The sequence below is a fragment of the Lagopus muta genome, chromosome 5, assembly GCF_023343835.1.
Source record: "Lagopus muta isolate bLagMut1 chromosome 5, bLagMut1 primary, whole genome shotgun sequence".
In the NCBI taxonomy this organism is placed as follows: Eukaryota; Metazoa; Chordata; class Aves; order Galliformes; family Phasianidae; genus Lagopus; species Lagopus muta.
Window position 1 is genome coordinate 1013675 of NC_064437.1, and position 27723 is coordinate 1041397.

Genomic DNA, 27723 nt, shown 5'->3' on the forward strand with positions numbered 1-27723 from the left:
CTGTGGTTATGGTGTCCTGTAGAATACTAAATATACACACAATATTCCTAAGTGTCCCTGTTGCCTGTTCAATGCCCATAAGTTCAATGCCAGAAAACTCCCCATATTTAACATCTATAAAATTTAGTCCCTCCTTACATTCTGCAATTCCCTGCTTTGTTACGCACGACTTCCAGCCTGCTCACTGACTGTGTAAGATGGCAGCATTTTGCAATTCAGACTGTTAGCTACTGGCAGCTGCTAAAATCCAGCCAGAGTTGCTTTTAATTTAAAACTTCTTGGATGTTAAAAATCTGAACACATAAAATATACTCGTTTAGAAGGCTGATATTCTACAGTTTAAAAAGTTCCATTAAGAACATGAGGCTGAGATCTGTGCCTCCTCAACATACTCAATGACATCCTCAGCATCAAATTACTTCATCTTCCCTGAATGTACTCAGATGTACTTCTGCTCTGTTCTCAGCAAAGCCATTTATGTTTATCAATTGAGAGATGTTTTGATGACAGCTATTAAGTTAGCCCTGTTTAAATAAGCTGAAAAGTTGTCAGAATCTTCTAATTAAAGTCCTGCTCCCTTTTGCTCAAAGTAATCTCTAACACACTTAATCCATTTGTTTCACTCTTATCAAATCAGACACAGATCACTAACTAGTCCTGTTTCCAGGCTGAAACCAAGTCCTGCGACGAAGCAGGGCACCAATGATGACAGCAAGTCTCTCTTATTCTCTCTCTCTCTCATATACTGATCACATCCAGCTCTCAGCATTCAGTGTATCAAAGGACCAGCTCCAATTAAGTCCCGTAGGTTACTTCAAATTGGCATGCATAAATGAAAGAGCAAGTATAACTGCGTTCAGTAAATTCTACCAAAGAGACATTTCTGTTCATACACTGGGCTGATTTCTTTATCATAAAATATTAGAAGGTCGTTTTTAGCTAGAGATATCTATAAAACTAACAAAAGTGACAGGAGAGAGCTTGCACCTGCGACTTCAATCTGTGATAAAATTGGAGACATGGAAATGGTGTTCCTCGCCCCGCGTCCCCATGCTCAAACGCTGCAGAGGTAGCGCACCTGCCCTGCCCCTCGGGGGGACACAAATGGAGCCAGTCAAAAACCATGGAGCTCTGACCCTGTCCCAAAAGCATTGCAATCTCATTTCGTGGCACAAGCAAGCAAAGAGACAAAACCCAAATGGCAGGGCTGGGGACATGAGGTAACACACGGGTATGTCTCCTTCCATTAGCTGAAGTCTACAGCCCAGTCTCTATCCACCCATGTTCTGGTGTTAGTCAAACAGGATGGGAGGCTTAAAAACAACCACTTAGTAATTTTAACCTGAAAAGTACCACGTGATTTACTATTTACCATATTACTGAAAGGGATTTTACAGAAACAGGATGTTATGAAAACAGTCTTATAGCCCAACACGTTCTGTGTACCACGGGTGACTCTACATCAGTGAAGGCCAGGCCAGGCCTGAAGGACATCTGTGCACACACGACAGAGAGGTCTGCAGAGCTTGAACGCTCCCAGGGACCAGGCTGCAAGGTGCTGAACTCACCTTTTGTGGACATTCATTTCTTACACACCAAACCACAACAACGCAATTTCATTTTGTCACTTTCTATGTCAGGAAAAAGATATTCTTTAGCAGACAAAGAATCTGCCTTCTAGATCTAGAAGATGATTATCACAGATGTCGGTCCGATGGAAAAGGAAGCCCGTGCTGCTTTAGAACAAGTTGTTGGTTTAAATTTTCTCAAGTTACATTTTTCCTGTCAGGGAATTTTCCTAAAAAGAACCATCAGCTTACAGATGCATCTGAAATTCAGAAGCTTGTTGAGAGATCTTCTGAAATATGGTATGGGGAATGTGCTATGGCTCCCAAATTTCTCATGAAGAAAACAATTCCCAGTATTGGGAGCCATTCTTTGAGCCTTATGGGCCCCTTCCAACTTGGGATACTCTATTATTTTGACCATTCTACATACATTGACAGCAGCTAAATTTGAACCTACAGTGCTGGGATCTTCTAAGCCTGCTGCATTTGTTCCCAAGCGGCCCATCTGCATGCAAAATGTTATGAGTGGAGCTGATTCTAGAAGGAATGCACCAGTCTGGCACCGAGCGTCACCCCACAGGTTCACGATGTTAAACAAAGATAACAGAGGAGGCAAACAGAGGATGTTCACTTCCTCCTCTCCTCCACTCCCAAAACATTCCATCAGTCAATAAAACATTTAAATCAGCCAAACTCCTCCGCCTAAGTGTACAGTATTGCCCTTTCCAAACAGAAATGTCAGACTCCGCAATGACTAAAGATGACTCACAACCAAAATCTCAGCTCTTAACACTCACATGAAATCAAGGTTTGGATTTTGCACATAAACATTTCCCCTCAGAAGTACATAAACACATACTTTTGACTGTACTTTTAAATCACGGGGGTCCAACCTGTTGGCTCGCCTGGGCCGCGTTAAGTGAAGTGGAATTGTGTTGGGTTGCATATAAAGTGCATTATACTGTTAACATACAGAAGTGACAGGCAAACTCCCGGTGTAAAGACACACAGAAACTCCCTTGTCTTCAAAGAAACACGAGAGACAAGCTGCACAAAACCCAAGTGTTTCTTTCATAAGGGAAAGAGAAGAGTCAAAGACAAAGCTGCCCACCACTGCTTTCTGGTTAAACGTGATTGATCTTTTAGTGCTGCGATAGAACAAAAAGCAAGTCTGAAATTAATTCCAGCACTGGTGTTAAGGATGCTCGGCACATTACAGAAAATGTTGGCGTTCAGGTATCTGCATTCCCATACAGAACAAAAGTAATGCATATAACAGTGTGCTCAAAAAATTCAGAGATAGCATTAATTAACATCTCTGATGCCATTAAGGTTCACAGTCAGCACGCAGAACATTAGATTTATTCCCATTCAAAACGTCTTGTTTGACTTCGTGAAGACATTGTGTGAGGCCACTGCTGCAAAATGAATTTCCAAAGTTCCAACTTCAGAACCAAACCCTTGTATGAAAATGCCTTCAGCACATTCCGTGTGACTTCCTGCTGTAACCACCGTAACGGTGCGCCTTATCATTATCAGTCATGTAGAAAAATGAAATACTCAGTGAACTAATTAGAGGAGCAGCTGTTTTCAACACCCATGTGTTAGACTGCGATAACATTTCTAGAGGACTGAAAATAGCTGCTCCTCCATTCATTCACAAGGTGTCCAATATTTCCTGATGCAAACCGCCGAGATGTTTCATTGCAACACAAACAGAAGAAATCTGGACCAAGAAAATGAGGCACGTGGTATTGATTTGTAGTGGATTAAAGTTAAAATAAAGTGAAACAGAGACAATATTTTGACTTTCGTGTACATAAACATCCATATGTTGTGTCAAATAATCTCACATGACATCAAATGTTATTTTGAACTTTCAGTGACAAGAAATCAAGTAATTGAAGCAGAAATTAAAGCATCTCAAGGTTTTTTTTTAAATTAAATTCTGACATTTTGTGAATCAGTTAGGTGAAATGCTTGCACTTGAGAATTCGCTGCTCAACTGCAAGTTTTGACAGCTCCAGGAATTTTCTCAAAAGCGTGTGTGTAAATCTGCTCCCCTGGTGAGGAGGGACGGAAGCACTGCCAGCAGCTCGAGTGGCTGTGATTAATTCACTCTCACGTGGTGGAAATGCTCTCCCTAATGCTTCAGGAGATGGAGTTTGGGCACGTTGATCTAAAGGCAGAGCACTGACATCAGTTTTTCCAGAAACACACACGAGTATTTTTAAACAGTCCCGACTGACAGCCTTCATAACCCTGAGCATCTGCACATTAATTCCTGCGATGACAAATCCTTCTCCTAGCAAGACTCTCCTGTGTCTCTACGACAGCAAAATGAAGCAGCTGGAACCTACCAGATCTCCTTAGCAGAACTGAGAAACTCAGCACGATGTACCCAAGGATGAGGTCCTCTGCCCTTACTGCTTAACTTGTTACTTCACTATGAGGACGAACAACGCAAATGGTTTGGTGATAATGGCATGTTCACTATGGATTTCCCTAACAGTGATTGCCCAGACTGCTAGCAGTGCTAAAAGCCACTGCTGAAACACAATTCCAAATACTCCAGCTTTGAGAAAAGCAATGAATACCAACTTTCCAGCTCTGCAGCACAGATAGTACAGTTCTGTGATGTTGGCCTCTTCATGCGTCGCACGAGATGCAGGCAGTGCTCCTTGGAGAGAGTGGCTTATGCAGAAAACATCCCAAAATCACCTAGCCAGATAATGCCACTATTTAAAAGGCATTATTAATAACATGGAGACAGATAATCTACACGAATCCACATCAGAGATATAATTGGAATCCCTGACCAGTCGCCTACAACTTAAATAACACAGATCTATTTTCTAAAGGAACACTGCCCTGTTTTTTTGGATACTCAGAGAAGCTTCAGTTAGATACAGTGAATGGAGAGGGCTGCCTTAAAAAATGGCATCAGCTCTGCAATACCTTTAGAACATCTTTCAAGCAGATACAAGCCATCCAATTTAAATTACCACTGGCACCTTTTGCAAAAAATCTCTTATTCCTCAGCAGTTTCATGCCTCCTCATTATAGGTTTCTTTCCTGTGCATTTTTAACCCAGGAAAGTTAAATTTGTAGCCAAACTGAAAAGAGAGAAAAGCTGACAGGCATCGGAGCCAGTGAACAGATGTGGTTGGAGGGACCTCTGGTCCAAATCCCTGCCAAGGCCGTGCCCTGTTGTTTGAGCAGCTCCAAAAAGAAACTTTACAGCCTAGAGCCTCACAGTAGAAGTGCTCTCCTATGTTCAGGTGAAATTCCACTTGTTTCCATTGGTGGCTACACAATGAGAGCGACCGAGCTCTCAGCTGGCCTAAATTGACATTGCTACATTTATTTTTTGGGAATTTAATTCTCTTTAGATAATGGCTCCACAATTTAACTGTAGGAGGTTAACCAGTAGAAGCATGGCAGGAGCAAACCAAAACACATCCTCAATAAGGCTTATACTATTCAAGCAGCATTATCAAAGCTGAGTAAGAGCTAGTTGAAGATCTCAAGTGTCAGTCCCCATTCCACATAACTAGAACACAAGATTTTGTAGTAGGGAACCCTCATGGCTCAGAGACAGGTGTTTTGTAGCTGTTTGGAGCTTGCAATATATTTTTTTCCATTTGTCTTTTCCAAGTTTTAAATGAGTTAACTGAAATCAAGCAAAATGTAATCTGCAACCATACAGAAAGTAAACATGGATATGTATTAAACACTTAATAGACTGTAATGTGATGAAAAGCACAGCATGGCAGCACAGTAGCAAAGTCCTAGGTTGCAGTGAGTGCTCAAATGCAGCAGCTGTGGATGCAGAAACAAAAGAAAGAATCCACTTACCCCTGAAAGGCCTCAGGTATGCAGGGATCTCCAGTGAGACACCCCCACCTCCACTGCCAACCCTTGAATGAGGGCTGGGAAGGGATGGATCTGGCTCCAGAACTTCCAGTCATTCAGGTGCATTGCATTGCACTGCATTGCATTGCATTGCATGCACCTGAGCCTGGGCTGGCCTGCCTTCCTCCAGGTGCTCCATCTCTGCTTTAAGTCCTGACTTAGCATTTCAGCTACATATGCTATTGCAATTTGGCTTTGTTTTCAATTACAGTATATATATAGTACATAGCATATATTTCTAACAAACTGTGTACATCCTGTAATCATTTAAATCAAAACTCCTAGAAGCCAGAGCAACTTGGCAGATGTACTAATACAACGATAGCACTTGGATAAAGCATGACTCAGTAGAGACCTTCATTCTGCCCCAGAGCAAAGTATTTGTTTGGAACAGCTTTGAACTTTTTGCAAACAATCACCTTTTTCACTGATACAATCCTAGCATATATAATATAGAGATTGTTCCAATAGAGCTGCTTGTTGCTCACTCTTCCTTTTGTACTTACTCACTTCTATTTGAGTGCCTGCCTTGCAAACAACCTCTTTTCCTTCTGTTCAAAATGCCATTAACAACAAAAATACAGCAAACCCTTTGGAAACATCGATATTGCTATCATTGTTTGCTTTTATTTTAATTAATTGCAATATAACCTTTTCAAGTGGATTTACAGCTTATTAAATGACACAAAACCTTCAATTCCAAGATGGAAACAATTCATTCATAGGTAAGATTGCACTGACATTTTGCAGCTGCTCCAGTACATTTTCTGTCTGTAAGACTCGAATTTCTGTCTCGTGAAGGGAGCAAACCCCAACCCCTGAGCCCTCAGATGCCTGTGGAGCTGGGAGCTGCCTTCAGCTGCTCTGTGTACATCTGTACCAGCACCATTTGTTTCAGCAGATTTCAGCTGAAATAACTAAAAGCAACGCTTGTTTTAAAATGAACGGGGGAGTGTCAAAGAACTTGCAATTTAGCTCTCTCCACACTGTATTGTCAGTTAATCCATTCAAATGATTCTTTTCCCCCTTTTTGTTCAGGCACTGGGATGAAAATCTAGTGCCTGCTGCTTGGCACCCTTTCAGAATCAGACCATGCATGTGTATCCATTAAACAACTCTGATTACAAGAACATTAATATTTATCAAGGAGAAGAAACTGAGCATCTACTTACTTGTCACTCGTCGCTGCAGACTTCTAGGTGGTGACCATTTTGACTCACATCAGTTTTTCACGTTGCAGGTTCCTTAAATGGGAGAAGAAAGAGTGAACTTTAATTAAGTATGGTCAACGAGGGCCCAGTGTAAAGCAAGTAGGTCAGCTCTTCCTTTGAGAGCACTGCTTTGAATGAAGTCATTACAGCAGTGCTTATGCTCCAAGCCGCCTATCTTTTAATTTACACTTTCTACACTTAATATAAGCCCAGCTTAACCAGTTAACTTCAAAATGCATGAAGTGAAATGAAAGTGACTGAAAAATGAAAAGGAGAAGGGCAAAGTCGTGCCTCCAAAGTGGGAGCTTCCAGCTGCCCATCAGCTAACACAGCCACAGCCCTGCTATGAAATCAAATTTATCCTTACACAAGGCCTGCTCTGATATCTTGAAACTTACCATGGGTCACAATGAATAGAAGTTATTACAATAGATATTTGACCCCGAAAGGTAAATTGTATTGACATCCTTCTAGTAATGCAATAGAAATAGAAAAATAACAGAAAACCACTATAAACAGATGAGCCTAGAAGGCAATTCAGAACGAAACTGCCTGTCTCAGGAAGGGGACCAGGAGGCATTCTGCATCTTACGCAAAGTTCTCCAGAATTAACTTTCAGGAACTCCAAATAGACTTTTCATTACTATTTAATATCAGAGCCAGCAGAATACAAAAGCATTGCCAAACTCTGTGTCACTCCTCCTCACTCCACGCTGTAAGCAGATCAGAAGCTCAAGGTAAAACAAAATCTCTCTTACCCCAGGTCCACCTTGAGCTCAATAGAGTTTGGAAAAGCCCTCTAAGATCCCCAAGGCCAACCCAACCCACAGCACCGTGCCCACTGACCACATCCCTCAGTGCCACTTCCATACTTTTCTGATGCTGAAAAAGAGGAAAGAAGCACAGCCGTGCTGCTCAGCTGAACAAATGATGGGCAAGAATTAAAAACACACTGGGCTGGCTCAGTCATGAAGGAGGAACCACAAGTTTGTCATACAAACCTGTTCTTACAAGATATTCGTTCTCCAAGTTGTGAAAGTGTTTTGATAAACTAAAGAAGATTCAACTGAAACTTTCTATCAAAATAACTTTTCACTTAAACCTTCTATATCCCCTAACAAACTCAAAGGCAAACATTTGGATTATATCAGAATGAAACGGCTCAACTGACCATTTCTCAAAGGCCCACTTCTCACTCAAAGAATCCAGTGATTCTGGAAGAAATTCCACAGTCTTTGTTCCAAAGAAAATTTCCTCCAGAACTGAAATTCCCCATTTGCCCAGCTGCAGTTTCCAGGCAACCAAACCCCCAGGCAGGAGGATGCCTGAGGCGGGCTGTGGCTCCAGCACAGCTCCCCAGAGAGTTGCAGGGTGCTCAGCACACAGCTTGGAGAAAAAAAGGATGCATGTGGGAAGGAGAAGGTGTCTAAGCAGGCACGAACCAAGTCCAGACAGCCTGATACTGAAAATGCAGATGGATTTTCTCTAATGAGAAAAATACAGAAACCTCCCCATGAATGGAGCTACTCACTAAATAATGAAGCCTGTTCGTTTACAGACTAGCACAATTTAATCTCATCCCTTGGCAGCTGCATGGCACACAGATAGCCAGTACCAGCCACCCACATCCACAGCTAGGCGTGATCCAGGACAAGAAGATATCTCAGAGGGGAAGAAAAGGACACATCAGAAATGTTCTTATTCAGTATTTTTAGAATAAAGACATTAAGGAAAGTACCAATATCTAAAAGCCTTGTATTAAGGACATTCTACTACAGAACACTGTTGCTTTGTACAGCACCCCTAGGGGAAAACTGTCTTCTAAAAGGCTTTTAAACAATATTTATAGGCCCAGTAACAATAATACTTGCAAGCCTTTGAAAACCAGCCTATTGCTCTTGGCTAGCCTCCTTCGTTATTTCCCCATTGTGTTCAGCACAATGGCCTTCTATCAGGTCCCCTGCAAAAAAACTGTTTAAAAATAAGCTGGAAAATCATATATTTTGAAGACAAGAAATGCCTGAAATAGTTGGCCTCACCACCTTAATTTCACTTGTTTTTCGTGCATATAAAATGATCATTCTCTAATTGCATGATATTGCTCTCTCTGGAGCAGAAGCCCTGTGACAACCAGAGCAATGTGTAAGGAAGCATGCTGGAGCTACAAGTGTGCAGGAGCTCCATAGGCCACGCAGTCATTAATTGCTTTCCATGAGCACGGCAAGAAAATCGCTCATTTCAGAGTCACTGCCAAAGTTCCACATTCTGCACAAGATTGCCAAAGCGTCAGAATGTTCCAAACTATCACAGTAATGTTCAGCCATAGAGTCATCGAATCACCATGGTTGGAGAAGACCTCAGAAATCACGCAGTCCAGCTGCCCATGGCCCACCAGTATTTCCCCACTAGGAATCACTGAGCTCTGAGATCACCAAGTGCAACCACCAACCCAGCGCCATTTACCATAGGCAAGCGACTTTTCACTGACCTTCAGATGTTGCTCTGATAGTTATGAAACAAATTGAGAGACAAAAAAAAAAGGCTACAAATAAGTATCAGGTAAGGGCCTGCCTAGCCCACATCGCCAGCTAACACTGCACAGCTAACCTGGGAACCTCTCAGCATCCTTCCTTACACGTACTGATGCTGTTCTGCCTATCAGCCAGAGAGCAACAGGTCTACCCACAGAAATTCAGTCTCCAAAAAAGCAAACACGCTGTACACAGCTAATGAACAAAGTCATTCTCTTTTAAATTTGACTTTTCATTACATTTTAATAAAGAAAAGGATTAAGCAGGAAACAAGAAACAGTAAGAGTCTAATACATGTATTTGCTGAAGTGGTACAGTGAGATGAACGACTGAGAACTCGTTCCTGTGAGTGGCAACGGTACTTCAGCAGGTATCTGTACCCTCATCTGTACCTGAGACACACAGGATTCCTTCCCACACACAGCTCCCATTGCTCCTGCCCAGCAGAGCCTGCTCCTGGCTGACACCTCACCGCTTTTCATTCAAAACCTTCAGGAAGAGCTGAGGTATCCTCTGGATATCATAAACGTAAATGTGGAGAAAATCATCCCAGCGTTCTCTTCCCCTCTTCAGAACGCGCCGTTCCTGGAGGCAGGTTCCACCTGGGAGCACAGTGCCCAGCAATCAGGTTCTCACGAAAACAGGTACCTCCTACAGCCAGCTGCTCCAAAGGGCCGCTTAAAGCCATTCTTTCTCCAGAATGAACTGTTTGCTTTCTAATGCCTCGCATTGATTTACAGCCCTTAAAATGAAAAGTGAACCAGGCTGTGAGACGTATTTCCCTGTGACGCTGCACCCTTCCCAGTCAGGATGTAAGGGCAGCTTGTTCACACATCACTGCTGCAAGCACAATGGTTTCCAATGCACAGACAACTTGTTTCGTACCATAAAAACGTCTCTTATGGATTAAGTGATAAATATAGATGGTTACCACTGGAGAGCATCATAAATTGGATCAGCTTTGTCAATGTGGCAGGGCCTCATTCTTACACACTCAACTACTTACAACATGTAAGTGGATTACTAATGATCATGAAAGACTTCTATCCATTGCTGGATACAGTTTGTTCACAACTTGCAAATCCCAGAGCAGTGGCACAAAGCAGGGGAAACTGACAGCTGCCCTCGTTCTTATTAACACACTGCACTGGTTACAGGCAGCGCACTCGCAGAAAGCCGTTTGTCTTACATTTGCAGAAAGTAAGAAAGTTTGAATAGGGCTTTAGGAAGCAGCAAAGCCCTTTTTCATTCTCTCACTGCTGTTTTAGGAACAGAACTTTCCCAAGGACAGCCAAGCTCATTAGAGAACGGCACTTCCTGTAAGCACCAGCAATGAATGCTCTATTTTAGGTATTGCAACTTTTCAACGGGCGACACATTGTGTATGATGTAATACAATGGGGATGGAAAACCAGCACAGCACTGTGAGCCTCTGCCTTCCTAGTAACCAAATACAAGCTGTTGGGAAGTCATTATCAAAATTAATATGTCACACTTTCAGATATCAAAATGTGAGGAACTGAAGCAGAGCATCTCAGACGATCATAGAAACAGCACAGCATGAAGCACCACCAAACTCTGCTATCTGGTGTACAAGAGAAAATATTTGTTTAATATACCATCTAATATAATAAAAAAATAAAAAAAAAAGATGCATCTGTAAGGAAGAGCCTAATGAGGATTCAAACCTAAGAGAAAAATCTAGCTTAGCCCTTAAAAGCAGAAGCTGCTGCCTTCTGTTAGCAGAAAGTTCACCTGCAGTATTTTACACAATGAGTTTGGAAATGAAGTACATCACACACAGATTGGAATTGATCTGAAAACAATCGAGGAATTGCAGTTGAGCAGAACCAATCCTTTTCTTTCAGATGAACAGTTTTCATTGTCACATGAAAAAAAGAAAAAGAGAAGTCTTAAAATATTCTTTTCTAAGGTTTCAAGTAGAAGCTGCTAAACAAAATAAAACTGTAAATTGAGCAAATGAAACCATGCTCCTCATTTTGTCCCACTCTTCACTGGGCTAAGATTCAGAAAATAAGTATCGAGGCTCAGCGGTAGCAAAGCCTGCTCTGCTATGGAAACATACTTCCTGTTGAATGTCCTGTTGGTCAACAGAAGCTTTTTCTGCAGTAGGGATGCTTATACAGTCACTCTGCTTTAAAGGTTCTCTCCTGTATTTCTCTACTTTGCAACCCTTGTCTTTAGTGGCACCGTGAGGCCACTGAAGAGCTTTCTTTCCTTCTGTCCCCACATGTGATCCCAAGGTACCAGCAGAGAGCTTGGGGGCTCCAGGCCCTTCTGACCACTTGGCCTTACCTTGAGGCACTGAAATGCCTGCCAACAGCTGGCTGAGCTGGAACCTCCTGGGAGCCTTCAGAGCAGTCAGCCCACGACTGGAGTGGATTGCAGGAACCTCCAGCACAATCTCATCTTCCTGAGGCTAATTCATGGCAGTTAGCAGTGGGAAATCAGAATCACCTTAAGTAATCCATCCACACGTACATTTCATATGAACCATACCAGCATGAGTTTATTGTCAGTGAATGCAAACAAGCCCAACATAGGCATAAAGGGAGGATGGGAAGCCGGCTCCTCTCCCCAGCCCATTCACCACAGCTCTGCTCCTTGAGAAGGATCTGAGCTGGCACCTCCTGCATCACAAAAGCACAGAAGCACTTATTTTCCTGCTCTTACACCCCTTGCCATGTCACGCTTTTGGTAGATTTTCTTATGCAATAAGAATGATTATTAAAAAAAGAAAAACAATAACCCACAAAACCCAGAAAGGTAAAATTCCATAAAACTTGAGCTCCTTCTTAAGACAAATAACAGGTAATGGTGCACTGACACACACGAGCACCAACAAAGTTAGAGCAACCACAAGCATTTGTAATGGGGTCTAAAATGTCAGAGCATGATTCTAAATTAATTTTCACACATGTCTGAATTACACAAGGACATGAAAACATCCATCATCTTCTGAAGCCATAGAAGGTGGTTTTGTAAAAAAGAAGAAAAAAGAATGTAACCAATGATCTATGCATGATTCTGGGCTATATTCTGTCATCCACAACGTGGTAAATCATTCGCAGAGCTGGCTCAACAGGCCCTTGCAGCCTTTCTTCTCGGTAGGAAAATCCTCCAGGGCACACTTTTCCTGTAGCTGTATATGTTCCATTTTTTCAGCTGGCTTCCAAAACAGCTCTGTGGTGACAAAAAGGAATTTCACAAAAGGCTTTCTCAAGTGTAGGAGTTGCTGTCCTTAATGGAGGCTGAGCTTAGGACCACCAGTTGGGTGAACATGGTGGCACCTTCAGAGACCGGGGACGCTGCCAACAGCACGAGGAACTGGAGATATTGTTCACCCCCAGGCTGAAATATACTTTAGAGGAAAACAAAGCTTCTGCTGTCCTTGCTGTTGGTCACAGAAACTGCAGGGAATGTGTGGGATAATTGAAAACTGGCTGTTTCATAGGCCACTATGCCTGGCTTCATCCACTGGATGTATTTCTGCAACTTGAGACAATATGGTGAAGCTGCTTTTATCCAGACAGATCCTTCACAAGTGTCAGGTCAGTGCCAGTTTTATGTGCAATCTATGCACAAAACAGTGCTGCCACTGCTGAAGCAAAACTTCCACACCTTTGAAGGCTCATCATACCATTGCTTGAAATTAATGAATGAAGATTCAACATGGATCGGTTTTATCGATACGTCCAGCTGATTCATATTGCCATGAGCTATCAAGAAACAAGAGAATCACGCAATCATAGAATATCTCGACTTGGAAGGGACCCACAGAGGATGATTGAGTCCAGTTATGCTGCTCTCAAGTCCCCAGGAGAGACACAGCCCATTGTGCCAGTCCTGGAATCACTCCCATTCACCCAAATCCACACACATCTTTCATGAGCAGATCAGTAAACGGGGAGGTTGTACCACTGATGTTTCCAGCAATTCACATCATCCAATTCTGATTCTGAGAGCGTAAAAGCAGCTCATAATTTCTGCAGAAATAAAAGATGTCTCAGCTGGAACATGCCCATCGAATGCTAGACAGGTCCGTGCGCCAGTGGATAAAACAGGGTCAGCTCTGCGGGTCAGCGATTTGCTTGGCTCCTTTCCTGGTTGGAAAGTGTATTTGTTAAGGATTTTTCATTTTGTTGTTTTTAAGGCAAACAAGTCGTTTCAGTCTCTATTGAGCAAGCAAATAATTCTCTGGAATGAAGCCTGTAAACTTTCCTTCTATTTCTGTGCGGAAAATACTGTTTTCACTTGGGAAAGGGTGATTAAATTTTTAATTACCCAGCTTGCACATAAAAGTGTCTCTCAGTAGAGGTAAATGTGTGTTTTATAGATAGAGGTTAACGTCCAGTTTGAAGATATGGCCCTTGGTGTCTACTCAGGAACTACCGAGCTGCTAAGAAGGTGGGAAGGGCACAGAGACAGAGCTCAGATGCTGAGCAGTGAGATGTGGCACAGCAGTGCGGGGAGAGCAGAGCGCTCTGTGTGCAAAGGACAGAACAGCAGAACAGAGCTGCAGAGTCACAGCATGGCTGGCCAAAATCTGCACAAGATAACACCCTGCCTGTACCCTGTGCACGAGGCCAGCACGAAAGAGAAATCAAGAGGAGTGATTTTTCCTTAGAGCCTTGTAACAAAGCGGTGTACGAAGCAAAGTATTAATGGGCTTATGGAATCACTGAGATGTGTAAGGGAAAGAAGTCAACCAAGAGCAAACAACGTAGATAATGTTTGGTTCTCAACATTACAGCTAAATAATAATAATAATAAGTATAAAATACAGAGATGATTACTACAAGTGAGAGTGGAAAAATAAATGTTAAGAGCTATGTTTGAATGGAACTATGCTAGAAGATTTGTTTGTGGCATTGATGGGGCAAAAGAAGGTCAAATGAAGTTTGAGGAAGAAAAATCGTGCCTGAGTCAGCACAGGCATGAACAGGGAGTACATGCAAGTGTCTAATGTCAAAAGCAAATGACCAGGGACACTGAATCCAAGCAGAAATGGGAGGAAATACTTCCCAAATGCATACGACGATAAAAAAAGACAGAAGGTCTTAAGAAACAATGCTGTGAAGGACAGAAAAGTAGCCTACAACAGGACAACTGCCCGCCATACAGATGAAAGTAACAGCAGATGGATCAGTGCCTGGGGAGCAGAGAGAAGCTACATCACGATCCATTCTTTGCTTTGGGCATGGAAGGCAGCCCTTGCTGCTGCCCCAGGAGCAGTGCATTATGGAGACTGCAGCTACGAGCAGCCCAGGAGAAATAAAGCTCTTGCAGAGGACACTGCAGGCCCAGCTCTGTGCACACATCTTTACTGCCAGGCAGAGATTCCTGCTGTTTGAAACTGCGCAAAGCTCTCCACTGTTTCACTTCCCATCAGCTCACAGGGAGGAGGAAATGGCAGCAGCAGAACTTGACCTGAAAAGAGTTGGGAATCGCTCATGGAAAACATTGAAGAAAGAATGAAAGGGGCTCAAGAAACGGGAAAAGTGGAACATTGCATTTTTCTTCAGCAGTCAGGAGGGAAATGAAGAAAAAAAAAGCTTCCTCCAAACATTAGCAGCTAAGCTAGTTCTCAACTCATGTGAGAGAAAATTACTGCAAAAAGTGGAGATGGAGGAGATCCTATCCAGTTCTGACTAGCTTCACCCAGAGGGTGGTGAGGCACTGGCACAGGCTGCCCAAGGAGGCTGTGGATGCCCCATCCCTGCAGGCATTCAAGGCCAGGCTGGATGTGGCTCTGGGCAGCCTGGGCTGCTGGTTGGCGACCTGCACACAGCAGGGGGTTGGAACTGATGAGCGTTGTGCTCCTTTGCAACCCAGGCCATGCTGTGATTCACATCGAAATGATAGAGGAGAAATGATGAGAAAAAAAGTGCCTGTATCTCTAGGAGAGCTAATGGAAAAGTAGAGGAATGAGAGAAAAGTGGATAGAGAGAAATGAGTTAGCATTTTCTCTAGGTGAGAGATGACTGCTTAACAGTCCGATCAGAAGGGCACAGGAAAGGGAAGAAGTGTGCATGAAAGGCACATCCAGGCTGCGGATCTGAGCAGTGGCTCAAGGCAGGGCATGGGAGCCAGGAAAATACATTCCACATTATTGACAAAAAGATTTTTAAAGCCATTTTGCCACTTTTATGGCATCATAACTTTCATCAGTAAATTTTAGAACACGTGGGAAATCAAACAAAGTTATACTGGGATATTTCCTGAAAAGCAGATACCGTGGAAATGAAATCTTTTACATGACAGCCGATGATGCGTAAGGATGGCGATGTAAAACCAAAGAAATGATGACTGGTTATTTCAAAGGGTAAGAGGTGCCCCAAATAAAGCTTCTGTGGCAACGGCGAATACGTCAAAGTTAACCTGAAAAACTGCCTGCTCCTATAATAAAACAGCACTCGGCCCGCCTTGCATTTCCAAAGTTCTGCTGAAGGAATGAGGGTCAGCAGCCAGCACTGTGACACAGGTAAGACCTCCCAGAAGGCCCACAGAGCTTCCCAAACCCACTCCCAATTAACAGAGGAGATCCCAACACGACCAGCAACAGCAAGCCGCCGCTTCACCTCCACGTGTCACGCATCTTCCTCAGGCTTTGGTTTTCACTCTGACAAGTTCTGCCCCAAAGCATTGCTAACATCCACTTTCCAACAACAAACATCCACATCCCTAATTGCATCACCTCCCCACATTAGTGATCCATAGATCACTGAAGGGATCAGCACCATCAGTAGCATTGAGACTCGAGCACGGCCAGGCCTTGACACAGGGCACAGCTGAGCTTTTCCAACATCTGTTACCCAGCATTTGGTTCCAGCTTTGTGCTTCACAATGTTCAGATTAATAACAGCACATCTGGGGAGTTGTTTTCCCATTTCTTTAATTCTAAAGTAAAATAAATTACAGTTCCGATTGCTGCAGCAAGGTATAAAGGTAACTGTGTTGGTAGTACTTATGGCACAGGAGTGCACTTTATCCTATGCTTTTTTTAATTAAAAAAAAAAAAAAGAACAGATAAAGAGAAGGAAGTAATAAGAAAACGAAAGGAACTGATGACTAAATGGGTTTGGAACCATAATTAAGTTCCTCTGAAGCTCATGGAAACATACAGGGAAACTGCAGATAAACACTTGGCAGCCTGCTAGCAGGAATTCTGCCTACTCCTATTTACTGTACTAACAACAGAGCCACAAAGGAATTCTCAGGTTTTAGCAGCAGATAGAACACGTCAGCCATGACTTTAGCTTTCGTGCTCTACTCAGGAATCCAAGAACTTACTCTACTCAGGATGCTCTCTGGTCCAGGAGTGCTGCCCAGCCACAACCCCTGCAGCACACAGGCTGAGAGCAGCAGTGGGGCAGGGGAGCAGCTGGCCTCGTTATTCCCCACCCAGGCAGGATTTTACTTCACACAGGGAGGAAATAAAAAGAGAAAGCACCTACAGTGCTATAAGAAGCCCAAGTCGCTGTAGTACGTGCGTTTTAGGTTTCTCCTGTTGGCCTATCAGCATGCCACGTTTTGTTTTCACCTCCAAATGCTCCCAAGAGTTTATTCTGTGGTGGGATCCTTCATTAAAAATTGTACTGTCTGTAGAAAACCGTAACAACAAACACCACCGAGGTGAAAGAAAGGGAAAAGCGCAGAGCTCAAGCCCCAGCTAGACAATTACTCCTTTACCCTTTTTTCTGCTCTTTTGTTGTTGCTGTTGTTTGCTAGAAAGCAACCAAGTGTTAACAGCTAAAGCACCTCTGCTGAGGGCAGCCTGCTCACTGCTCCCAGGCCAGCAGCTCTCCACGATGCTCAGCCCAGGCCAGCAGCCACAAGCAGCACACAGCAGGGCAGCGCTCATCCCCGTGCCAAAGGCTGGGGCTCCCACTGGAATTCTGGGCTATCGCTCATGTTTTGGTCTCCTAATTTCACTTCATTAGCTCCCATTTCCAAAGTGCATACATTTTTTTCCTCCCGTTGTGCAGATGTTCCTTCTGACACAGGCAATCTATCTCTCCAAGATTAACAGCGCTCCATTGCTTCTGCTAGCAAGCCCTCCTATGTGCTATTGAAACCATATGAAACCACCCGTGTATGGAGCTAGAGCTAACAGCTCAGGTTTAAAAAGCATAGAGAGAAATCTATGATAAAAGATGTTTAACAAGATCTTCCTTTCTTGGGTACTCCAAAGATGAAGGTAACTATCCTGAACAGGGCTGATTAACCAGCCGTGCTTAGGGTACATGAAATCACTTGACTCCTGTTTTAACCCCAAATTTTGTATGGTGCTGCCCAGAGAAACAATGAATAAATGGCACTTTTGTGACTTCCTAATGACAGCTCTGGAATGTGTTTGCACTTCTATTCCACTGGCCCTGTCTGTAGCAAGATGCAAATATGGATCTGCAACTCAGGGCCTCCCCTATGGGGACGACCTGTGGACTCGTGTAGGAAGGGGCCAACTCAGCCCCAGGCCCAGGGCCTCCCTGCCTACAGCAGCACTGTCCTTCTGATGCACCGCAGCCTCTTTCTCTCCTCAAACACAGCAAACAAAAACGGACACAGAAGCAGACACGTTCAGGCAGCCATATTCACACATTCACATAATCCCTATGGGAACCTGTGCTGGAAGCAAACCAAGCACAGATTTATTCCTCCAGTTCAGCCCATTAGATTTTGACTCCAATATTGGCTGCCCCAGAAATGCCAGCATCCCTCCCTGCTGGCTTCACTCAATAGTAAATGCAGCGACTCCACGAGCATCCCGCACAGAACAGCCTCATGCACAGCACCTCCATCCAAGGCCACCGCAGATGCAGTGTTTATAGGATTGCACATGTGTATCTGAGCACACTCTGGTCAGAGGAGATGAGGAAAGGGATTGGAGCAGCCACCTCTGTATGGCTAATTCACACAAGGCCTTCCTCCAGCCGCCCACCCTCAGCCACCCCAAGACCAGCGCGGTTCCCTGGGGGCTTGACTTGCGACAGCTGCTACAGCAGGTCAGAAGGTCACAGGTCAGGAACATACAGTTGATTTGCAGTGCAGAGCTGTCAGATCACGTTTTTGCTGTGGAATGACTAAAACAATCTGTCCGTAGTTTCATCAGAGGCTCTCAAGTAGAATGCATCTTTAGCAGAATAATCAGCCACCTAACTTTGTGATCACACAATAGCATTACCTTTTTTTTTTACTCCGTGTATAGAATTATCCTCGTGCCCTGTTCATCTCTGGCACATTGACAAAATATCAATCCTTTCACATTAGGGGGTTATTTATTGAAGCAATGCACACCTAAACAGCTTAAATCAGAGCAGGAGGGAAATGCTACCTCACAGCTAAGGCACGTGGCTGAGACCTGGAGACCTGCCCTCATTCCTGGCCCTGCAGCACATGGCAGCGTGCAGCAGGTGCTCCCCAGCACCCACATCTCCATCACTCACAGAGGTTCCCCCACCAGCAGGTACTGCTCTGTGCTGTAGGACTGTCTGACCACAGAGAGCCAAATGGAAACAACGGGGCTTCCATCCCGGAGCCTTTAGCTGACATCAGGGAAACACTGAGCACACAGCCAGCTCCATCCCTGATTGAATTTCTTTACTGAAATTGTTTCACTAATTAATTAAACCAGTATTTATTTCAAAGTGGGCATGATGTGTGGCACTTGGAAGCACGCTGGTTTGTCCCATGCTGGTGTTCAGTGCTGTAACAGCAGTAACCAGGGCAGTCAGTGCCCCGCTCAGCCCCATCCCTGCAGCCAGAGGGCCGCTCTGCTCCCACGCTGTATGAAGAGGACGCACACAGCAGGCTGACACATTCCCAGTGCAGACATCCCTCCTGCCGGACCAGGGGCTACCAGCTCCAGCAGCGCTGCTTGGGCAGCACGGTTCGCTGCACTGCTGTGCCTCAGCCACAGGTTGCTGAGCAGACCTGCCTCGCTGAGGGTTTCCAGCCTGATGGAGTGGATTTCCTTCACTGAAACCACTCGAGCAGTGCCCACAGACACCCAGAACAACCCCACGTTCCTGACAAACCAACCAAGGTGCTGAGGGAGAAATTCGGGGAGCCCAGAGATGCCACAGACACCCCTGATGGACTGCCAGCACCAACCCAAGGGCCCCTCCTGCTGAGTGGGGAGCACTTGGCAGGACACCTTCCCACTACCCCTGACATTGATTTCTGGTTTTTCATCAAACCGCTGATTAACAATTGTCAGAATTTATATTCAGCTTTCATTTAATTAAAAGACAGAGTAAAATTGACTTGTAATTCAGTGCGTGCTCCTCGCTAACAGCCAGGGCCATCAGTATGGCTAGAACATTGCCACATCACATGGAGTCATTTAGGTTGGAAAAGCCCCCTCAGACCCCACAGCCCACAGCCCTCATTGCCACACACCACGGCTCCACAACACCCCAGGGATGTGATCCCACCATCGTATGAAATCTCTGTGTTTGGATTTATACTTATGTATTACTCACACTGTACATATTTATTACTCCTTGTTATGTTTATATGCTAAGGTACTCATATTTTTATACAAACATTTGTCCCATTGTAACCGGAGAGACATTGGAGAAAACAAAAATCATTTTTGTAGCAATATCCGTTGCTTAAGAATTAAAAGCCATCAATAACTTCATATTCATTTTGACATTAACAACATCCAAGTTCTTGATTTTTCCCCTGTGCAATGTCTATGCAGAACTCCAGGTGACAGTAATGGGAATGACATGGGCCCTCTTACACAACAGGTGGAACCTTGTAGCTCTCAAGCCTTTGGGCTGACTTGGTGGGTTTCAGCCCCTGGGAGAGCAGCTCTCCCACTGAAGGAGATCTGCGTTTCCAGAAAGCAGGGTGACAGAGGTCAGGTGCTGAAGGTCCCCCAGCAGTGGTGTACGAGGGGAGGTGGGTGCAGAGCCCCAGCACCGCGCTGTGCCAGCCCCGCTCAAGGCAAAGTGAACGATGCGGCTCAATGGCACTGCACTGGATCACACAAAGGGCTTCTGTAAACCACCGTGGCTTTTTCCTGTCACACAGGAAATCGCAGAGAGACACCACAGAGCCACTCCAATACGCAATTTACTTGTCATCAATTTAAACTATATTACAAACCTATGTCGTGATCAACAGCCATAAGCACAGACTCACAGTGCTGCAGCACGTCCCCAGCTCTCCCGTCAGCTGCCAGCTCCTATTTTCTCCTCCAGCATAAGCAGCAGAGATGTGATGCATCCTGTGTCACACTCCAAATTTCTAAAGGAAATTACAGACTATTCTATCACTTGGCACAGTCCATCTTTATCCACTGATGTAAAACCCCCACCGAACATCAGCAGCTGCCTTTGGCTATGCATGTCTGCACGGCTGCCCCGCTCAGCAGCCTCCCCCAGTGCAGAGCGGCAGTGCACAGCTTCTGAGAGCGCAGCTCCTGGGCTGCCCTGCTCCGCTCCCAGCCCTGCCACCCTGCCCAAATCCAAAAAGCTGCAAACATCTCAACTCTCCCACAAAAGCACCAGCCAGCCTTCTCCAGCTGGCAGTAAAAAAGAAGTCATTTCTCTTTTTTTCCATTCCAATTCACAGTCAAAAAAAAAAAAAAAAAAAAAAAAAGATCAAGTTCTATGTTAAATATTAATGATCCATTTTGTTTCCATCACAGGCCGGCAAAAAGCAGCCATCCACAAGTGTTTCAGAGCCCTCCATAACTCTGAGCACTTTGGGACTGTGGATGTGCACGTGTGTCTGTCACCAGCCATTTGCTCCAACCGATTGACATTCTCCTCACACACATCACAAGGCACCGACTAGAAGTTATGGGTCAGATCCAAAAGGAGAATTACTTCACCACTTGGATTTCTGCGCTGTCTCAGACGCTTTCTAATGTTATTTAACATTCACGGCTGCCAGCAATAATTGAATGCTAGCTGGACCTGTAAAGGATGCTCCTGTTACCAATCAAGGAGGACAGGGCACGAACAAGAGACAGAGAAAGGCAGAGGTGACCTGCCGAGGGCTGCCCGTCCTCAGCCAGGCTGAAGGACTTCTAGGAAAGCTCTCAGCCAGGCCGCCCGCCTCCAGCATGGTTCCTAGAGAGCTGCCCGCAGCCACAGGGCTGCCGTCCATCAGTGCCAGAGCACCAGACGGCCCTGCAGAGTCGTGCCTCCAAACCAGCACTGCCTGGCACTGCGGAGCTGCACTGCCATGCCAGCACTGCCCAGCCCAACACTGCGCCCTGGGGCAGCCAGCACAGTGCTGCCCACACACAGACCTGAGGCAGCTGCAAAGCATCCCAGCCGCTGTGCAACTTCAGGCTCCCTATCTCTGTTGTGCACAGACAGTCCCACGCTGTATTTGTTTAATACAGATGTGCTCACTGTGAGCTAACTCATGCTATCCAGTACCCGTGGAGTGCAGATAAGGATGGCGTGGGACCCCTGACGTCTGTGGTTTATGCTCCACCTGGCAGAAATGAAACAGGCTGCAACCCAGAAAGGAACCCGGTGCAGTCAGAGCTGTTCTTGGGGAGGAACCAGCACTCAGAGAAAGCAAAATGCAGGCATGACAGGGGTGAAGAATCCTGCCCCTCTCCTCCCATTCTCCTCAAATTTCAGAGGTACTACAAGCTGAGAACAGAAATCTGATCTTTTAGATGAATGCTATCACGTGGATACAGCAATTCCTTTTTTTTTTTTTTTTAGTAAAACAAAGAAACAAAAATCAACTTCTGTGAGAGTTTGAGGCTCCCATCAGAGCACGCCAGGAAGGCCCTTAGCACCTCCCAGCACGGGCAGTGCCTGGCATGGAGGCAGGATGGGAGTAGGCTGGGCTTGGCTGGATAACCAGAGTGCCACTTTAAACCGACTTCACACCAACAGCTCGACCAACGCTTAAACAAAGCTGAAGAGCAAAGCCTGAAACAAAGAATAAAAAGATAAAAATAAAGCAGACAAACCACGCATGTAGATTCCATGTAGCCAAAATATTTATCATTCATTATTCCAATTCATCTCTGAGGATCTGGAAACCAAAGGCCCAGCCCTTACCCAGGGGCATTGTCCTGAGGTTACTCTTCCCTTTGGACACAGGAGAAGATAAAATGAATTCTTCCTTTTCTCTCTTACTTTGCTTCCTGTAGGAATCTCTTCCCTCTTTATCTCACAGAAATGCCAGCAATGAGCTTTCTTTTGCAAAGACGATGGCAGTAACAGACAAAATGCCTGAGAATGAATTTCTTTCCCACTCCCCTTGTTCTCAGCAGCTCGGTTACAAAATGAAAAGGTAAAAAGGACACATTTCCCTTTCCCTGGAGCTACTCTGGGATTATGTTTCTATCATATTTCTTAATTAGCAGAGCTTTCTGTCTCTGGAACGGCTGCTCAGCACGGCGAGGCTCAGAGCACTGCAGAAACACGTGGTGAGCCCAGGCGCAGGGCAATGCGTTTCCAGTGTGTCCTCCTTTGGGATGACGGGCAGATGACAGCTCTGCAATTCAGAGCCATTTCTGTGCAACACGTTCCCCACACTATGGCAATGTCAAAAAAGGGCAGCCGCCATAGGAGAGGGGCCTACCATTCCAGTGGACTAACCCAGAGCTTCGGCTTCACATCAATTTCCTTCTCACTTTCACCAAACACTGGGGAAACGTGGAAAACGGTGCCCTGTGACCAAAGCACACCTCAGCACAGCCCGGCAGGAGCTGCAGAGTATTGTCAGTCACTGAGCAGCTGGGAGGATTTCTCCTTCTTTCTTACAACAGCATTTTCTTGCTCTGCAGACCCAGCACTCAGCACACAGCGGCCAGGGGGAGCAGCACAGCGTGGCTCCCTGCAGAGCTGCTGGCTGCCCAGAGCCGGCTCCAAGGCGCTCAGCCACGCGGCTGTCCTGGTGCTCACTGCTGCTGGTTGGAACAAATGTAGAAGTAAAAGAAACTGATGGTTTATCGGAGCAAGGAATAGATTGCTGCCTCTGTAGGCCAGTCCAACGTCGGCTTAATTTACAGGAACCTGAGGGTTTATTTCAGAAAGACCTATCAGGAAAGCACAGGCCATCCTTCTCTGTGCATTTCTCCTCCTTCTCAAAAGGCAACGTCTCCAAAGATTGTCTGCACACTTCAGGAGTCTTTGACACCAGTCCTCATGCTCCAGACCAGCTGGTTACAGACAAAACTACGATAACCTGTCATGCGACATACATCAGGTCCTTGGTGAGAATTAGAACGGACTGAGCAGCTGCTGAACCCAGTGAGTAATAGAGAAAAAAGCAGCTACAGGCTGTCAGCCTGACACCGATCCTGCACAGCACAATGCAGTAAGCAATGGGCAACATTATTTATGAAGGATTACGGAGGCTTAACAAAGTAAGCGCCAGTACACGCGTGAATTAAAAACACTGCATCGAGTTAGCCAGGCAAATTTGTTCTGCTGGGATTACAGGTACAGGGATAACAGTGCCAGTGGTAATGCAACGCAACCAGCAGGCGCTGGATTTGCTGCCGGAAGGCCTTTGAAAGAGAAAGGGGAGCGTTACAAAATCAGGACATTACAGCAAGTGGACTTGAAACTGACATCAGAAAACTTTAGAACAGGAGCCCAGCTGTCAATGGAGAGCCAGCACAGGAGTGTGGTTTGAATCCAAGCCCCAGACTTCGGCCTTTTGTTACTTCACCTCTTCTCCAATGACATAAGGCATGAAATCGTTGTGTGCAAGGGAATTAAAAATAGCTGAGCTGAAAATAACAAAGGGAGCAAGCGACTGTCCTTGGTTGGACAAGAAGGAACAAGCAAAGAGCACACGTTACACTGCGCCCAAGCACTGCCCTGTTGGTGCACAAGAAGCACAAGCAGTGCAAGCAGAGCCGGAGCAGCAGAGGAATCTGGCACAGAAAGCAGCGAGCTTCAGCAGGCAGGGGTTACAGAAATCACAGTGCAATCATGTGGTGCAATGAACTCCTGCAGCCCTTGGAAGTGTAAATAAGGCAACACTGTATTGGAATAGAGAGGTTCTATTAACTCCGGGCTTCGTGCCCACAATTAAAGAAAAGCATGGAAAAAGATGGATGAAGTTCAGGGAAGGGACAGGAGACCAATCAAGCACCAGAAAGGAACTTTCTAGTAGGAAAGGCTGTTCATCTCAGCAACAAGAAATCTTTGCAGAGACTCAATGTTTGTATGCAATAAAAGCAGAGAAAAGGTGATCAATGGTAAAAGACTCTCCAGAGTCTTTATAGACTGAAATTGTGCAATGAAGTACGCCACAGAATTGGGATTTAGAGGTGGAAGTTGTGATCCCAGAGATCTGTGGAACCTGAAGTGTCCACAGACAGATCAGCATTCTCTCTCTGCCACATTCGGAACAGCTCAGGTGTGTATCAGAGGCAATAAAGCAACATGAAAGGGGTGCAATCTGCACAGAACTGCTCTGCACATTTAAGAACAGGGAGGGAACCGCACGGTGCGGGGAAAGGAGAGGAGTCCCTGCTGCTGCCTGGGCACGGTGCTGCAGAACGATTCTGGGGCAGCAGACAGCAACATTTGTTTGGGGTATTACAGTGTTTGTAATAATAATAAGTGTTTGGAATAAAAATAGATGATGAAAATCAGAATGAAGCCATCAGCCCGCTCTGTCTGCACGCCCTGCAGCTGATAGATGTCCTGCAGGAGGAGGCTCTGGCCATCCAGGCTGCGCAGGGTTGATTAATGAGAGCCACGTCTCCGAGCATGAGCCACAACAGCGCTTTCTCAAATTAGGATCAGATCCAAATCTCCATTCTGCTCGGCTCAGATCTCATGGAAGCTCATTTCTTCCTAATAAAGCTTCAAGAGGTTCAACGTCAAACGTGAGATGTTAGCAGAAAAAGAACCGTTCAAAGGGCGGGGACTAAAGGAACCCATCCAAGTGCAGCGTGTCATGCTGGATGCTGGGTAAGTCAATTAAAGCAGTGAGAAACGCTCAGATGTGCTGAACTGGGCTGTAGGTCTTTCATTAATCATGACTTACAGCAGATCAGATGCATCATCCATTTGGCTCGAGAGGAAAGCGAACAGGAATAGCGGAAGAATCCCGAATCCCATCCCTGGGCTGAGCAGCACAGTGCTGGAGTTCCCTTCATCCTCTTGGCCCAGAGGGATGAAGCCAGAAGTTAGTCAGAAGGGCACTGAGCGACGCCCTCTCATCTGTAACTCCTCTTAACTCTACGTCTCAGCTTCACAGAGCCACAGACGTTACTGACACATCTCCAGCCTCTTCCCCAGACAGCCATCAGCTACAATAAATCCCGTACATGAGTGGGATGTGCCACTGTCTTGCAAGGCTGCAATTAACAAGTGCAATCAGTGAAATGAATACTCAAAGGACTTCATAACACGGCTTTTATGGCAATTTCACTCTTCCTGGGAGAAAGTTTCCTTCCACCAAAACTGGGAAGAATATTTTTAAAAGCAGTTGAATTAGAAGTATGATTGTAAACTGTTAAAATCAATAAAGCCTTGCTGAGACAATTACAGTGGCTGGGGATTACTTCTAAAGTTGTTTAAATGCTTTAACAGATTGTTAAGTTCAGAAGAAGTCCATTATGAAGAACGCTGCAGGTATCTTTACTCCAATAGTAATTAATTATATTTTAAAAAATTATATAATAATTATATTGGTCCACCAAACAACATTTAAAGTGTGCTTAAATATTAAATATCACACCGTTAATTTCGGTTCCCTTCCCCCCCTCCCTCATCCACTGAGTCCAAAGGCACAGAGTTCAGCTTTCATGAGAATCTCGTCGGGGTAAAACGTCCCTTGAGTAAAATCTTCAAGATTAGAAACAATTATTTTTAATGGCAGAGAGCAGGAAAAGGACAAAGCTGCCGCTTCACGGGGAGCACCTGGCAGGGCATGGGGAGCAGTGGCTCAGCTGGATGCAGCTCGTGTCCCACCTGTGCCATACATGTGGTGCTCAGGGCACCGCGCTGCTCCCCCACGGCTGGCAGGGCTGCTGGGGTACAGCTGTCATTTTTGGGTGGAAGGGCTCAGAATATGTAAAAAACACTCATTCAGCCACCAAGCCCAACGTAACATACCCTCAACTTACAGCAAAGGTCATTCTGACCAAACCCAAAGGGTCCAACTGCTGGATCCCAGATATTTTTAGATATCAGTGTCTTCTGGTGGCAGTTTACATTCAAAGCAAAAAAACTGGTGCTGAAGACACGTGGCTTCAGACTGCTAACATATTTAGTCGTCGTGTTCGAGCCTTGGAATACACTCTGGCTGACACAGGAGCTGGACCACGCTGCTGGCAGAGCCTCAGTGCTCCCCTGCACTGTCAGTGGAGAGGAGTGCCAGTCTGAGGCAAGTAATGCACCGAGCGTCAGGACAGAGAACGGCGGAACGCAGCCCTGAATTGCTCATCAAGAAATGAACGTGGCATTAAAAATACTGAAAAGATCCAGCCATCATCTATTTAAAAGTACTGGCAGAGCTTCAAGGGTTTCCTACAACTGTTAGGTTTCTCGTGGCTCAAAGCGCTTTCCTGCTGCTGAAGGTAGGGAGAATAAGTCAGGCGAATGGACACAGTGGCGCAGGCGAGGAGACAACCAAGCCACCACAGCTCCATGCCATGAGGGCTGACAGCTCAGGCCAGCTCCTCGTTGCTGCTTTCTGCACTCCCTGCTCATCAGAGATGCTGCCAGCCCAGAGCAGGGCCCCATCCCCAGCACCAAGCAGCCTCCAAGGGTCATCTCACAGCACCCTTCACACCCATGTAAGGGAGCTCACGGCTCCTGCTTTTCCAACCTGAATGGTGCTATGATTCCATAAGCTACCCATCAGCTCTGCAGTAAGCTCCCAAGGCCCTGGGAGCCAGGCTCGGGTTGGGCCAAGCACTGTCCCAGTGCAAAGAGGCTGCAAATAGGAGCAGCGTGAAGCTGGGCTGCCTGCGAGCTGTCACTGTGCCTGGAGGGGCCTGGCACAAGCAGCCAGCGAGCAATCTGGTTCATAATTGGTGTTAAAAGGGAAACCAGGAGGAAAGAGGTCACCTTATGCAGAAAGGCTTACAGCCACCAGGCCAGAACTGCTGTCTCATGCCGAGGACCTGCGCTCGTCACCCAAAGGGATGAGCAGCATTCATCTGCATTAAGCTGTGCTGTGGAGCAGAGCCTTGTTTTCCAGGCAGATTTCCTCACCTCTTCAGACAATGTGCTCTTTTCTCCCCTTTACTCTCATTTTTGCTGAAGATCAACATAATCCAGCTGAACGTGAGTTAAGGAGACACCATTTCCTTCTCCACACAACAGTGCCAAGCAACACTGGGTTTTACAGGCACTGAGTTCTAACTGATGCTTCCAAACAAAACTGTGGGGCAAAACCTGGAATATTATCAGGAGAAAGCAGGCATGACTATGTGCAGAATAGTTATTTGGAACTGTCAAATGCATCTCTGAATGGTCTCTTGTTTTATGTTTCCATCACGCTGTAACACAACCT

At 45.4% G+C, this 27723-nt stretch overlaps 1 protein-coding gene across 13 annotated transcripts in view; it reads right to left on the reverse strand.

The window, feature by feature from the left end:
- Window positions 1-27723, reverse strand: part of LRRC7 (leucine rich repeat containing 7) — a 189090-nt gene that overhangs the window by 89552 nt on the left and 71815 nt on the right. For 11 of the 13 annotated variants that reach the window (XM_048944844.1, XM_048944843.1, XM_048944845.1 and 8 more), the window contains exon 2: window positions 6656-6727. The gene's annotated coding sequence lies outside the window, so the exon portion shown is untranslated. Of the gene's footprint in view, window positions 1-5426; window positions 5582-6655; window positions 6728-9697; window positions 9717-27723 lie in introns of those variants that run through there. The other 2 variants (XM_048944846.1, XM_048944848.1) reach the window with 2 other exon arrangements.